The sequence below is a fragment of the Rattus rattus genome, chromosome 5 (assembly GCF_011064425.1).
Source record: "Rattus rattus isolate New Zealand chromosome 5, Rrattus_CSIRO_v1, whole genome shotgun sequence".
Classification (NCBI taxonomy): Eukaryota; Metazoa; Chordata; class Mammalia; order Rodentia; family Muridae; genus Rattus; species Rattus rattus.
In genome coordinates this window covers 86,388,584-86,403,496 of record NC_046158.1, presented here as the reverse complement: position 1 = coordinate 86,403,496, position 14,913 = coordinate 86,388,584, and positions in this window count along the sequence as shown.

The window sequence follows — 14,913 nt, the reverse complement described above, 5'->3', positions numbered from 1 at the left end:
ATGAAAATGATTCATAAAGCTGGAAAATAGCATTGGACTGTTCTTTTTTTTGGTCTGTCTATCTTTTGAGATGTGGCTTTTGTGATTAAATTATAACCAAAACAAGCAGAATTTAAAGGACATGCAGGATTATGCAATTACTTTTGTAGCTGATGAAATATAAAATGACTAAATTTACAAAGTAATTACAAGAGGCAATTATGGAGAAAAAGGCTGTTTTTGTTCACTCTTATTTCAGCTCTAAAACAAGTTAGTGTGTCAAACTATTAATTTAAGGAAGTTAATCACCATCTTTTAAAGCTAAAATTAGAAAGATCATATTTTCCAACAAGATTATATATATATATATATATATATATATATATATATATATATTTCTACAAACCAGTATCTACTAGCATCCACTTTCATGGCAAAGAGGAGAGACCTGACTTCAGTAATAACACTCAAACTCAGATAGGTAGATCTTTACATTGGGATGACTTTTTTTTAATTTTAGTGCTCTGTGTGTGTGTGTGTGTGTGTGTGTGTGTGTGTGTGTGTGTGTGTGTGTTTTTCTGAGTTTGTGATTGCTATCCCTGGATAATTCTTAAAACATGTCTGATTCTCTATGTTAGGAAATGTGATGAAGAATATTGCTTAAACTTGTCAAATATAGATCAGGATGTGTACATTTAGATTCTTTTGAATCATTTAGCGTCAAATTGATTATGAAGTTATTGTAAGCTTTAAAGTGCTCTTTTGATGCACATGTATCAATATTTTCGCCAAATACTGTTAGAAATCATATATGTTGGGACTATCTGGTCTACATCCTTGCACACAGAACTTGTAAAATAATTCTAAATATTAACCACCCAAAGTACTAGGATCAAACCACTATTCTTGTATTGTCTAATGAAAATGTGTCTTTTGTTCGGTAAACTTGTCGTAAGACACTCAAGATATATTTAAGTTTTTTTTTGTATAAAATAACTGATGAGTTTTTTGAGGACACAGATTTTTTGTTGTTTGATGACTTTTATTTAGGAAATCAGAAACTTTTATCCTTAATATATTTAACTCAAAGTTTTGTCTTGTCTACTTATAATTTGTGTACAGTTGTGGAATATCCCCCATGTGCCACAATAAAATTTCTTAACAAACTCAGGATATTAGCGGTAATTAGATTTTGTACATATTTAGATTAAGAGAGATAGAGAGGCACAGATAAATGGAAAGAAAATTATATATGATATATACATGTAAGAATATACCATTCCCATTTAAGTTTTGTAACTATTTTTATTCTATTTCTTAGGGATAGAATAAATTATGTATCTTTATGTATCATTCATTTGTTCCATATTAATTATCCCTTTTTCTAAGGACCTACAGTATTAGTTTCTATCATGTAGCACATATACATGTTAAAACCTATAAACAAATTCTACAATGTCTGAGAAAACCTTGGGATGAGAAGTAACTTCTTATGCATCTGAGTGTAATGTTGGCATTTTCCCCCAGCTATGCTTATTTGCACTGTATTGTTTTTCTCAAAAGAATATAAACCATTTCCAGGCAGGTAACATGGGTTTTGTAGATAAATATCTGAAATCTTCTGATTTAACTCCATTTGTCTTAATTTTAGATCTTGCCATGGCATATCCAATGAAAACATGGTAGGAAAATAAAATGGAATGTTAAATACTATTTTTAAGATGAAGAATTATAGCTATGATTTTTGTTGCATGATCCAATGTTCAGTTCTTAAAATAAAAAAGCATTTTGTCTGACAGGACTTGATTTTGAACAATTAAAACTTTTGTAAATTAAAACTTTGTATTTAAAGCTTGAATCTTTTGAGAAAAATGAAATAATTTCAAGCACAATGAATGATACACTTTACTTCTATGTCAGGACATTCATGCAACAAAAGGGTGTATATATTTCACACACTCAACTGAACTGATAGAATTTCAGTGAGTAAAGTACAAGTGACTCAAATCCTAAAGAAAGCTGAATAGAGTGTACACACAGCACAGCAATTCAAGTTAATTATATAGGCTGCATAACAGATGCCAAGGAAACAGAAATTAAGGCCTTATGGATACTTAATCTGAGTACAATGCTTTTGGAAATGAACCCTTTAGAGACTGATTAAGAATAGACCAGGTGAAAGAGGGTACTGGATATAAGAAGAGACTTTCTAGTTAGTGTATTTATTCTGTGGGGCCATTCCATGTCCCTTTTCCCCATCAAATGATGTATCCTCTTCAGGAGTTTGCATCATGAAACTATAAAACCCACCCTCTGGGACACAGTAAGAAGTAGCTTCATTCCTTTTGTAGTACGGATCTGATTTGTAGTTGTTGGTTTTTACAGGAGAGATTAAAATGGAAATAAGGTAAGCTATGCTGCTTATTTTTCATATGGGAAGAAATCATACTCAAGTTAACTGAAAATAAAAGAAGAACTTATCGTGCCTCACAATTTATAGAAGTTTCAGTCCACAGTGGTTTGTTAACTGATTTTTGCCTTCAAGAATTGGGGTACATCATGACTGGACCATAAAGAAAATGGAATTGCTCGCTTTATGGAAACTGGGGAAAACAAAGGGAAGAAGTGGTGGGAAAGCTGAGTGTCCACATCTTGGAGGACTGGCTCTGTGACTTGGGCAAGATTTATATGACCAATTCAGCTATGGGCTGGGGAATTGGCTTCAATACACAAGTCTTTGAGGCAACCAAGAACCAAACTAAAGTGTGTGTAGTGTGTGATACAGTAGAAAAAATTGAGATCCCCTACTAGAAAAACTTGCTGTGTTTTCAGATGGGAAAATGGATAACAACACACAAAAGTCTGACAGAAAAGAAATATTTAATAGTTTAGCTTGGTTCCCCAATTACCTGTTACTTCTATCATTTGAAAATTGATTATAGCTCAGTCATTGAATATAGCCCAAATTACCACTGAGATGAGGAGGCAGTGACTGGAGAGAGGACAACAGAGAAAACTAAGGTTTCAGCAAGACACTGGAAACAAGGGAGAAAGGATACTAGCAGCATATGTAGGTCAGCGCCTACCTATGTAAGAATTCACAACAAAATTGTTACAGCTTTTGAGAACACAATTCCACCCTGGATGGATATAAAGCTTTATGTAGAAAAGTGACAATTACACTGTCAAAATTCAAAAATGAAGAGAAAATTCATGAAGCAGGCAGAAAGGAAGAGGAAAATACATGATATCGTTCTGATTTCCTGATCTTACATAGGAGACTTTTGGGAAGTTGCTGTCTTGAAAAGTCAACAACTGAAGAAACTGGACAATAATGAACTCTTTTGACTTTTTAGGATAACTGAAGTCACAGGAAAGCTCTGATTTTACTTAGTGCCAACTGTAGATAGCAAAATTACTTAAGCAGAGACTCTTAATAACTGACCACAAGGCAGAAACCAGCATCAGGTTAGGTAGAAACACATGAGTTGGGGCATGGATATGTAACTGGTGGCTAGCAATGACAAAGCTGAGGAGGAGCACTTGGGAGATCCCTCCTGTGCAAGTTATCCCCCAGAGCCTTGACTGATGTCTCTGAAAGTATTGAAGGAATATTCTTATACCCACTGCCCCAGTATGGGGAGGAAAAAAATATTTCATATATATATATATATATATATATATATATATATATATATATGATCTCTTTATTTATATCTGACTCTACTGGAACTCACTATATAGGCCAAATAGACTTCAAAGTCTCAGAGATCAACCTGCCTTTTCCTCTCTGGAGCTGGTATTAAAGGCATGTACCACTACAACCAGCTTGAATATTCTTATTTCACTGAGCTAACTATAATTTACCAATAAATGTAGTTATAGTACTTCCACAGGTGTTTTATTGAGTGAAATGAACATTTATATCAATAAAGTCACATTCAAAATGTTCATGGTCATTTTATTCAATAATAGTAAAAATAATCAGAAGCATGGAAATACCAAGGGCCCAACTACTAAGAAGGAAACTAATGAAAATATGTTCAGCATAATATACTAGCAGTGATAAGGAGAAAACTACTCCCAAATATAAAATCATATATCTTTTTGAGCAATTGAAAATGCATGCATGTTATATTGTTTTACTAAGTAAAATCTCAGAATAGACAAGATAAACAGACAGCTGTCACTTTGACTACAGGTATGACTTGGTAGAAAATATTCTTACTTGACTGGCAAGTTATTATTATGAGTCTTGATGATAAATGTTTAAATGTGTTTCTGAAACCCACATACCACATTTATTTGATTGTATATAAATGATGCACAATAAAGTATAAAAATATTTACAGTGAAAAATAGCAACATTATTGAAAATTACTATTCAAAAGGATAAGATTAAGTGAGGGATTAGCAGAAGATTAATCAAGTATTCCATACTATAAAAAGAACTTGGTTTCAGTTAGGCTGGAAATATTATGATATTTCCCCAAAAGGCCACATAAGAGATGTAGATGCAATGTAGCTAAAAGATGTAGAGCTATCTGAGTTTAGTATCTAAGGTACATATCTAAGACTATGGAGAAATATAATCTGAGGAAAGCCTAGAGGTCTGGTATAAAATTTCTTGGTACATTTAGCTTAAAAGAGTTCTAGTTATATTATGGCCCGAAAGCAAGGATAATGGAAATGTTCAGCATTGTGTATGGTCTTTTGGATTTATTAAAGTTAGCTTAGAGCCACTAAATTGCTTTGAGAATCATAGCATCTCTATTGGTGTCATCCCTTCCAGCAACTTCAAAACTAAACTTTTAATTATGTATCAGTATCTTAAAAAAAAAATTTATCAAGAATGTGGGAGGCTGCATACACTTGTAGATGTACACATAATTGACTATACAGAACAATGCAGGAAGTATATAATTTATTCATATTAGATATTAATTATAAATTATGATACCTTTATCAGAGTATTATTTACTTGGTACAAGGTTCTTTGGTATATTATATTTGTCAAAATCTACAAATCAATTTTTTATTTTTCATAATGCAGAGCTTGCTACATTGTCCTCTTATTCACCATGGGTGTTTTGGAAACTCATTGAAAAAAAAGTTGGAAGGCAAATGCTTCCTTTTATCATACTGCTTCAAAAAGCCCAACAGGGAAGCAGTCAAATTAGGTAAGCAGTTCATTTTCATTTGGAAAAAGGTTTCACTACTGAGGAGACAGTTCACTTAACAGGTGAGTAAGGGGAAGCAGAGTCACTTTTCATGGATCTCTGGGCAAAAGAAATGTGACGAGATTCCTCAAGCAAATAATTAAGTCCCCTTCCCCTGAAACAGCTCACAATTAGGCTCTGTTCCACCCATAGCATCCCATTGTTGCAGAACTCTCAGGAAATGTTGTCTCAATTTTTTTCACGACAATGGGTTCTCTGAGAACTGAAAAGGTCTTGTTTAGAAAAGGTCTTTTGATTTATAAACTCTAATCCTGTTAAAATACCCAGAAATTATTGAGAGTAAAGAATGTAATATGTTTATATTACAGCATATTTTATCAAGATTTCATCATATCCTCACTTTTTTGAATATGGCCCTTGGTCTAGTTCCTTTTGTAAAATGGAACACAAGCAGACATAAGGAGGAATTTGCGAAAAACGTATGTGTATTGAGACTTCTATTGTCATATGGCTTGTTAAATTTGTTGGAGAAATAAAGTTTTATTTACTCTGGCAAAAAGTCACACATGGTAAGGCTGTAATTGAATTTTAACAAACTCTCTTAGTTATTAATAATATCTAGCAGCCCTTCAATAATGAAGACAGATTCATATGGATTTATTTAATCAACTTAACACAATTACTCGAGGGATTAATCAATCTATTTTCTATATGCCAGACTATCGACCAGCTTCATTACTTCTGTTTTAGTCTCACACAGGTTTATTCTTGGTCATCAGTCCAGCCCTCAGGGGTCATTTAACTGGATCATGTGTTTCTAGTCCTGGGTCTCATAAGACCTCCTTTCTCTCTTCATCTCCTTTCTCCATCTCATATCAAACCTGCCATACCCAATTCAGTCAATATTTAATTCCCCCTATTTCCTGTTCTCAAAAGTAATTGGCAAGTAGCCATCTTTATTTAACTAACAGCTTTAATTTGAGAGCAATGTTAAAAGTAGCATCACTTAGTGTATGAAGATCTGCTTGGTATGGAGCAAACAAATGGAGGCCAGTATTTAACATTTTAGATACATAGCAGCACCAGAATAAATTCCTCCATAATAAGGACACAAGGATTAATCAACTCATGTAATTAAATGCCCATTATCCCACATGGATGAACCAGACAAATCAAACAGAAAATTCAAGTTTACTCAAACCCATAGTAGTCTTACTTGGGTCGTGGATTAAAAATATTGCTAAACATATTTGTTATATGTCAATATTTGACTGAGAGACAGTATAGCTGTTTAAAGCTACAAAAGAGTTTTGCATTGTAAAGGTTCGTTTCTGATTACTTCTAGTCATCAGAAGGTACTCACTGGCAAAAAAAGTAATTTGATGCAGCTTTATGTTTTACCTTCATGGAACAGCTTCAGTGATTTGAAAACAATTGCATTAAATGGACACAGCATTAAACATACCCTTAAAGACTCCATTATTCCATAGATCACTATGCATGTGACTTTTTTGCTACCCTGCCCCTAAGCTCTGGAACGAACAACTTTTCTAGCCTGTGCTGCCTAGAGATATAGGATCCACAGATAAGCTCAGACACACAAAAAGTTGTTCAATTTCAACTTGCCTTAATGACAACTGCTCGATGCCTCTAATCTACCTTGACTAGAATGCCTTCCCAGTACTCCAAGCTGAATACCCTAAATCTATAATTTCAGTTGCTCAGCCATCTTCAGTCCCAGCTCAACATCCCCAACCTCCCATTTGTAGAGGCACCTGTGACCCTCCAACATAGATCTTGTGGATGGTTGGCTTTTGTTGTTTTCTCCTTCTGAGCTCCTCTCTGTCTCTCTGACTCTGTATGTATGTATGTGTATGTGTATGTATGTATGTGTATGTATGTATGTATGTTTCTCCCCTCTCTCTCCTTGCGTCTTCCAGCTTGCCTTTTACAAATCTTGTCCTATTCACTCTGCCTAAAATTGGCCCATAGCTTTACTGATCAAAAAACCAATGGGGGAACAGGACCTTAGCATTAGAACCACTCCCACGAATAGATGCATTGCTCAATAAACATCAGAACTTGTGTTTGTAGTAAATGTTGATTCACACAGATCCACAGCTGGTTAAGGTCCTGAAATAAAAACTGGAAAAGTTATCTCCTAAAGGAGACCCCTGCCTTTTTTTAAGTCTCAAGGATCATTGCAGAAGGGACAGAAAAAGGTGTGAGAGAAAAATTAAAGACTACAAAGGAAACACAGTTTTCCTGGCGTATCAGGGACATTTACCCATCCAAATTCAATGCCTGTGACAATATCCATAAGAGCTCTGCAAGCCCAAGTCAGACCACGGTGCTGTATACCCTAGTGAAGGCTATTGGCAATTTGTAGCTACTGAATAGGAGTTAGTTTATTTTAAAATTGCAGCCCCAGTAGCATTTTGGGAGCAAAAGTTGGAATTATCTTTGAGTTCAAGTCAACCTGGACAATATAATGAGTTTTCAGGCCAGCCAGGATGACTCAGTGTTCATCACACACACACATGATGTATACATATACATTATATAAATACATACACATATGCATCTTATACATATACACATATATGGTTGACAGAGGCTACACTAATATGATATATATGCATTAATTTATATAAATATATTTGTATATAATATATATGTATATAAAACTATATATTGTCAATAATAGCTCAATAAAGGTCACATATCCACAGATATTTGAGAAACATGTTGATCTCTGTGAGTTTTAAAAATAAGAGGATACACAGCTTAGTGGGTAGGGTATGAAGAGGGAGTTGAAGATATATATATATATATATATATATATTATCTATAATCAAATATTATGGAATTATGGAAATAACTTATTTTTTTAAAATAGACAAAACAAATAGAAAAATCTGGAACATTACCTTCCATCCATAAGTGATGGCTGGCCCACCCTACTGGCACCTTTGGGTTTGACTGCTTTCAGTTTAAAACATGCAAAGCACTGAAGATGAACTGCCAATCAGGATTTACTCGTGAAAGAGGCTGAGACATAGACATCCATTAACATCCATAAACATCTGTATTTATCTCTCAAATAATTTCAAATTTCTGACTAAAACTTGCCTAACACCATGAACATTCTGGCAAACACTACCCCGATGCCAGTGATTTTTTAAGATATACTGGGGAAAAAAAAATGGAAAGACTGAGGGAAAAAGGTCCGGCAGCTAGCCCAACTTGAGATCCATCTCCAGGGAGGCTCCAAGGGCCTGATACTATTACTGATGCTGTGGTGTGCTTACAAATAGTAGTCAGTATGACTGCCCTCCGAGAGGTCCAACAAGCAACTGAAAAAGGTCAGATGCAATACCCGACCAACCAATGGACTGAAATCAGGGACCCATGTGGTTGAATTAGGAAAATGCTGGAAGAAGCTGAGGAGGAGGGTAATCCCTAGGAGGCCAGCAGTCTCAACTAACCTGGACCCTTGAGACACTAGCCAACCGCATGTATGCACTAGCTGGTACAAGGCCCCTGACACATATACAGTAGAACATTGGCCTCAGTGAGAAGATGCTGCTAACCCTTGAAGATTTGAGGCTCCAGAATGGGGAGGCCTGTTGCAGGGTTGAGGTTGGGGTGATGGGGACATCCTTTTTGGAAACCAGAGGGGGGAATGGGGTAGAATCACTGTCCTCCAGGAGGACAGACCTGGATCAGGGTGGTGACTGGACTGTAAAATTAATAATGATAATATTAACAACCATATCAACAAATGTATATGGTTTGGGGGGCCCAATTTAATGGCTTCTGGGGAGATGGGATTTAGGAATGGATTTGATCAAACTGTATGTTTTATGTATTATAAAAATTCCAAAATAACCAACTTCAAAGATAAATTATACAAATAAAACATCTAGATGAAGGAAGAGCAGCAACAGATTAAACACACTTTGGGTTCTGGAATTTATCCCTAAATGTCTTCTTAATACAATCTTACCTACCTCAAAGGTTTATTCCTATTAAAATTTAACTGTTGGATTCTTTCTTTCTCCTTCTCAGGCCACCTTCATCAGACCTGTAGAGCCTGATACTTTTGGGTAAACTTCCCTTTTCCTCCCATCTTCCCCTATTTGCTGCAGGTCCACTGGAGCAAGCCAAGCTGCACTCGCAGCATGCTATCTCAGGGGACCTCATTCCCCCTACACTTCTCCTTCCTCCTTCATCTGACCTACTGGGCCTGAAGCACACAGGTAAGCTTCCATTCCTCCAGCATCTCCCATGTTTGCTAGATCCTCTGTCACCAAGCCAAGCTACCTGAGCAGCCTGCCAGCCCAGGCAGACAACCATTCTCAGCCATCTCTCTTCATTGGATCTTCAGATCATGAATCATACAGAATCGAAGATCCAGAACCCTCAACCCAAGGACACTCATCAGAGGCCTGTCCTTACCAGGTTCACCCCCTTCCTAATACCTTCTAACAGGAACATTCGAAACAAATGATCCAGATAGCTAAAGTCCTGAAAAGAAACACTATCAAAAATGCCCAGAGGCAATATGACACCTTCAGGCACAGCTAGCCTTCTGCTATGAAAGCCCAAACAAGGAAAATAATAGTAAATCAATCTTATAATGATGATAGAAGTCTTTAAAACCAAATTAATAAATCCTTAAAAGAAATATAGGAAAATAAAATCAAACAGAGAGGTCTTTAAAGAGAAATAACAAACCCTTACAGATAAACTGAAAATGCAATTAAACAGTGAAGTAAATAAATAAAATTTTTGCAAGACCTAAAAGTAGAAATAGAAGCAACAAAACAAACACAAATAAAAGCAGAGAAAAAGAATAGAGGAACAACAGATCAAGTATCTTATACACAGTGCAAGAGATGGGAGAAAGAATCCGAATTTATGAAAATTTACAATTGAAGAAAATTATGCATCAGTCAAAGACAATGTTAAAATCTAAAAATTCTTGAATAAACCATTCAGAAATCTGGGATACCATGAAAGTTCTAACCTAAGAATAACAGGGAATGAAAAGGTGAAGATTCCTGGCTCAGGACCAGAATATATTTTCACAAAATCAGGGAAAGAATTTTTCCCAACCTAAAGGAAAAAGATGATTGTGAACACATAAGAAGACTGGACTAGAACAGAAAATCCACTCCCATCACATAATAAATCCAAAAATATAATCTACAGAATGAAAAAAATATTAAAAGCAGCAAGTGAAATGGACAGATAAAATATAAAGCAGACCTTTTCAAATTACATCTGACCTTTCTCAACAGAGACTCAAAGCCAGAAAAGGGCCTAAACAGATATCTTACAACCTCTAAAACACACAGATGTCAATCTGAGCTTCTATACCATCAAAATCTCATTCTCTAAGCGCCATGTTGTCATGGTTTTGTAATGTGGGCATTGTGTGTTCTTAGCTGAAATATGCAGTGAAGGGAGATTGACCTTTGAGACCATCTCAGCGTGAATGGGCATAGCCCCCAGTTGAGGACAGGGCCACCCCTTGCATCTCAAAAGTTTTAACCTAGAAATTTCAGAAAAAAGACAAGGGACAAAAAAAGAGCAGGACTGAAGGAAGGGCCATCTGGAGACTGCCCCCACCTGGAAGTCATCCTTTCTTCAGACATCAATCCCTGACACTGTGACTGTTGCCAAGTTGCCCTTTGCTGACAGGAACCTGGTTTGGCTATTTCATGGTAAGTTCTGCCAGCCACTGCAGCAAGTGATCAATGCAGATGTGGATACTTGGGCCAACCATCGGACTGAGTTCAGGACCTTGGTGGAGAGCTGGCAGGGAGGACTGGAGGAGCAGATGGGATTGCAACCCCATGGGAAGAACAATGTCAGCTGAATGGACCACCCAGTTCTCTCAGGGGCTATTAACCAAAAAATGCTGGGAAGGATCCATGGCTCCAGATACATATATAGAGAATGGCCTTGTCTGAAATCAATAGAAGGGAAACCCTTGGTCCTATGTGGTTTAAAGCCCCAGCATAGGGAGATGCTGGAGCAGTGGGGCTGGAGAGACACCCTCATAGAGGCAAAGGTGAGGGGGTAAGAGGGAGGATATTCGTGTAGGAGTGTTAATGGGAAGGCAGACATCATTTGAAATGCAAGATGGAATTAAAATCGATTAATAAAAAACTCAATCACCACACATGTGGGGAACACCCTCATAGAGAAAATATTAGAAGGAAAACTCCAACCAAAGGAGGACAAATAAATCCAAGAAAACACCGGAAATAAGTAATCACATAGTAGCAAAAGCAAGGGAAGCACACAGAAAGACACACTAACACCACCATCAAAAGGACAGGAAATAACAATCACTGGTCATTATTATCTCTCAGCATCAATGGACTCAAATACACAATAAAAAGATGCAGACTAACAGGACCCATCACTCTGTGTTGTACAAGTAACACAACGCAACAATAATGACAGACATTACCTCAGAGTAAAGGGCTGGAAAAAATGTATTTGAAGTAAAAGATCCAAGAAGGAAACTGGAGTAGCCATTCTAATATCCAGTGAAATAGACTTTTAATCAAAACTAATTATAAAAGACATGGAAGGACACTTCACACAGATGTGAAAAATTTACCAGGATGATATCTCAACTCTAGACCCAAACAGAAGGGCAACCACATTTGTTAAAGAAACAGTGCTAAAGGTTCAATTGCACATCCAACCCCACACATTAACAGTAGAAGACATCAACCCGTTACTCTCACAAAGCTACAGGTCATCCAGACTAAACAAATCTGAGAAATAATGAGACTAACAGACACTGTGAAGGAAATGGACCTACAGACATGTATAGAATATTTCATCCAAATACAAAAGTTTATATCTTCTTTTTAGCACCTGAAAGATTCTTCTCTCTAACTGACCATATAATCTGACACAAATCAAGCCTCTACAGATACAAGAAAATTGTAAATACTGCCTGAAATTTATCAGACCACCAGGGATTAGAGCTGGACTTCAAAAACAGAAACACCAGAAAGCCTTGTGGAAATTGAGCAACTCTCTATTCAATGATCCAATGTGTCAGGGATAAAAGAAAGAAAGAAATTAAAGATTTTCCAGAATTCAATGGAAAATGAAGTTAGCACATACCCAAATTTAAGGGAAACGATGAAAGCAGTACAGAGAGTAAAGTTTACAGCACTAAGAGCCTTCAGAAGAAAATTAGAAAGTTCTCATAGTAGATTAGAAAGTATATCTGGAAACTCCAGAGAAAAAGAAGCAAGCACACAAAGGCGGGAAATCATCAAAATCAGGGATGAAATCAATCAGTTAGAAACAAACAAACAAACAAACAAAAAGGTAAACAGAGAATTCTTGTCAGAGGAATCATGAATGGCTGAAAAACACTTAAAGAAGTGTTCAAAGTCCTTAGTCATCAAGGAAATGCAACTTAAAACAACTCTGAGATTGCATTTTACACTTGACACAATGACTACAATCAAAAATCTCAAGTGAAAGCACATGTGAGGATGTTGAGCAAGGGGGACATTCCTTCATTGCTGGTGGATATGCAAACTTGTACAACCACTTTGGAAATTAATTTGATGGTTTCTCAGAAAACTGAGAAGAGTACTACTTCAAGACGCAGCTCTACCATGCCTGGGCATATATTCAAGATGCTCCACTATCCCACAAATACACCTGTTCAACTGTGTTCATAGCAGCTTTGTTCATAATTATCAGAAACTGGAAACAACCTAAATATCTCTCAACTGAAGAATGGATAAAGACATTGTAGTACATCTACACAATGGAATACTACTCAGCTATTAAAAAGAAAAATAAAGACATCATGAACTTTGCAGGCAAACAGAACTTGAGACTATCACCCTAAGAGAGACAGGATCAGGGATGGGCATGGGAACAGCAGGGTGGATAGCTGGGTTGCCATGAGAAAGAATGGAAGTCTTTAAATGATAAGGGGTCATCTCCAGGAGGAGATAAATACCTGGTATAAGAGAGACTCTCAATAAGCAATGGGAGTATCTTTATCTCAAACTCGCACCATTGTGGATATGGAGCCTGGGGAGGCTGTATCCTGTGGCTAGGGAATCCTGGTGGACTGATAGGGATGCCAAACCACCCCCAAAACCCCAAAACCTACCCTGTCAACAAGAAATGTAGGGATTGTAGATGGAGCAGAGACTGTGCAAATGGCCAACCCACATAACCCCATAAATGGCCCAACTTCCCAGATCCCATGTGCAGTCTAACTACATGCTATGCTTGTCCTGGCTGTCCTCTGGTAAGCCCCCTAACCTACCAGTTGACTCAGACAGGGGCTACACCCCAAAGCCAGTGGATAGAACTTGGGGAACTTTTATGGAAAAATAGGAGAAAGTTTTTTTGCCCCAGGAGATAAAACTACACAGGAAGACAATAGAATCAACTTAACCTGGAGAGTTGGGTTCTCAGGAGACTAAGCCACCAACCAAAAGAACATACCAGCTTGGACAGGCCTCCTGGTACATATGTAGCGGATGCACAGGATATGGGTCCCAAACAACTGTTGAGGTGTCTTAAAGCTGTTGTCTAGATATGGGGTATGTTCTTCTAGCTGAGATGCCTTGTCTGGGAATGCCTAGTCTCACAAAGACTTGAAGTGCCAGGGTTGGGAGATACCCAAGGGGCGTGCCACTAGCTCAGAGGATAAGGGGGGTGAATTGTGTGAATGGGTAACCAGAGTTGGGCAATAAGTAGAAAATAAAATGAATAAGTAAAAATATAATAAAAATATAGCTGCCTGTGTTGTCATAATGAAAATGTTGATAATTGGTTAAAAAAAAAACCCACCCCCCACACTATATATATATATATATATATATATATATATATATATATACATATCAACAATATATATAATATCAATAACAATATATAGATATAGATATAGATAGGTAGATGTAGATAGATAATAGATAGATGGATAGATAGATAATAATAGATAGATAGATAGATAGATAGATGAATAATGATAATATTTATTTGTGCAGAAGGTTAAGCAGGGCACAGTACATTTCTGAATCTTGCTTTTATTTTAGTCTTCTAATTCTGGGATTAATATTTTTTGCTAAAAATTTGCTGAGTGAGAAATGAAATTATGGGACAAAAAAATACTTCATTGCAAATATGAACTTTACTTTACTTGTGGTATCATCAATACCAAATTTATAGCAACTAAAAAATCTCCAAGTACAGTGATTTTTAAATGTATTGGCTAGTTTAGGATAAATACTTTGCCATTGCCAATTCTGTTTCTCTTTTTTAGTACTTTTCTTACAAGGACTTTTTTTTTAATAAAGTGAATGATATCACTCATACTCGTTTTCCCCTTTTCCTTAGAAATTTCATAAAGGGAGTCCAATTTTTGACAGATGATCTTAGTTACTGTAAATTTCTATCCTCACATATAAAAATTTAGTAGCATGAAAAAACTTACAATGTAATAAGATTATCTAAATAGAGATTACTTTCCCAATCTCAAACCTAAAAAACTCTCTAAAACTAGACACCATCTTTTGCATGCTCTTGTGAACTTGATGAAGCTCATGTGTGAAAGAAGACAAAATAAACTGGTCCATGGCCTGGCTATATAGTAAAATTTATTCCTAAGCAGAAATAAGTTGTCTTTTTATTTTTCACACTGTTACCTGATACAACAACGACAACTCTCTTTACCCCTATT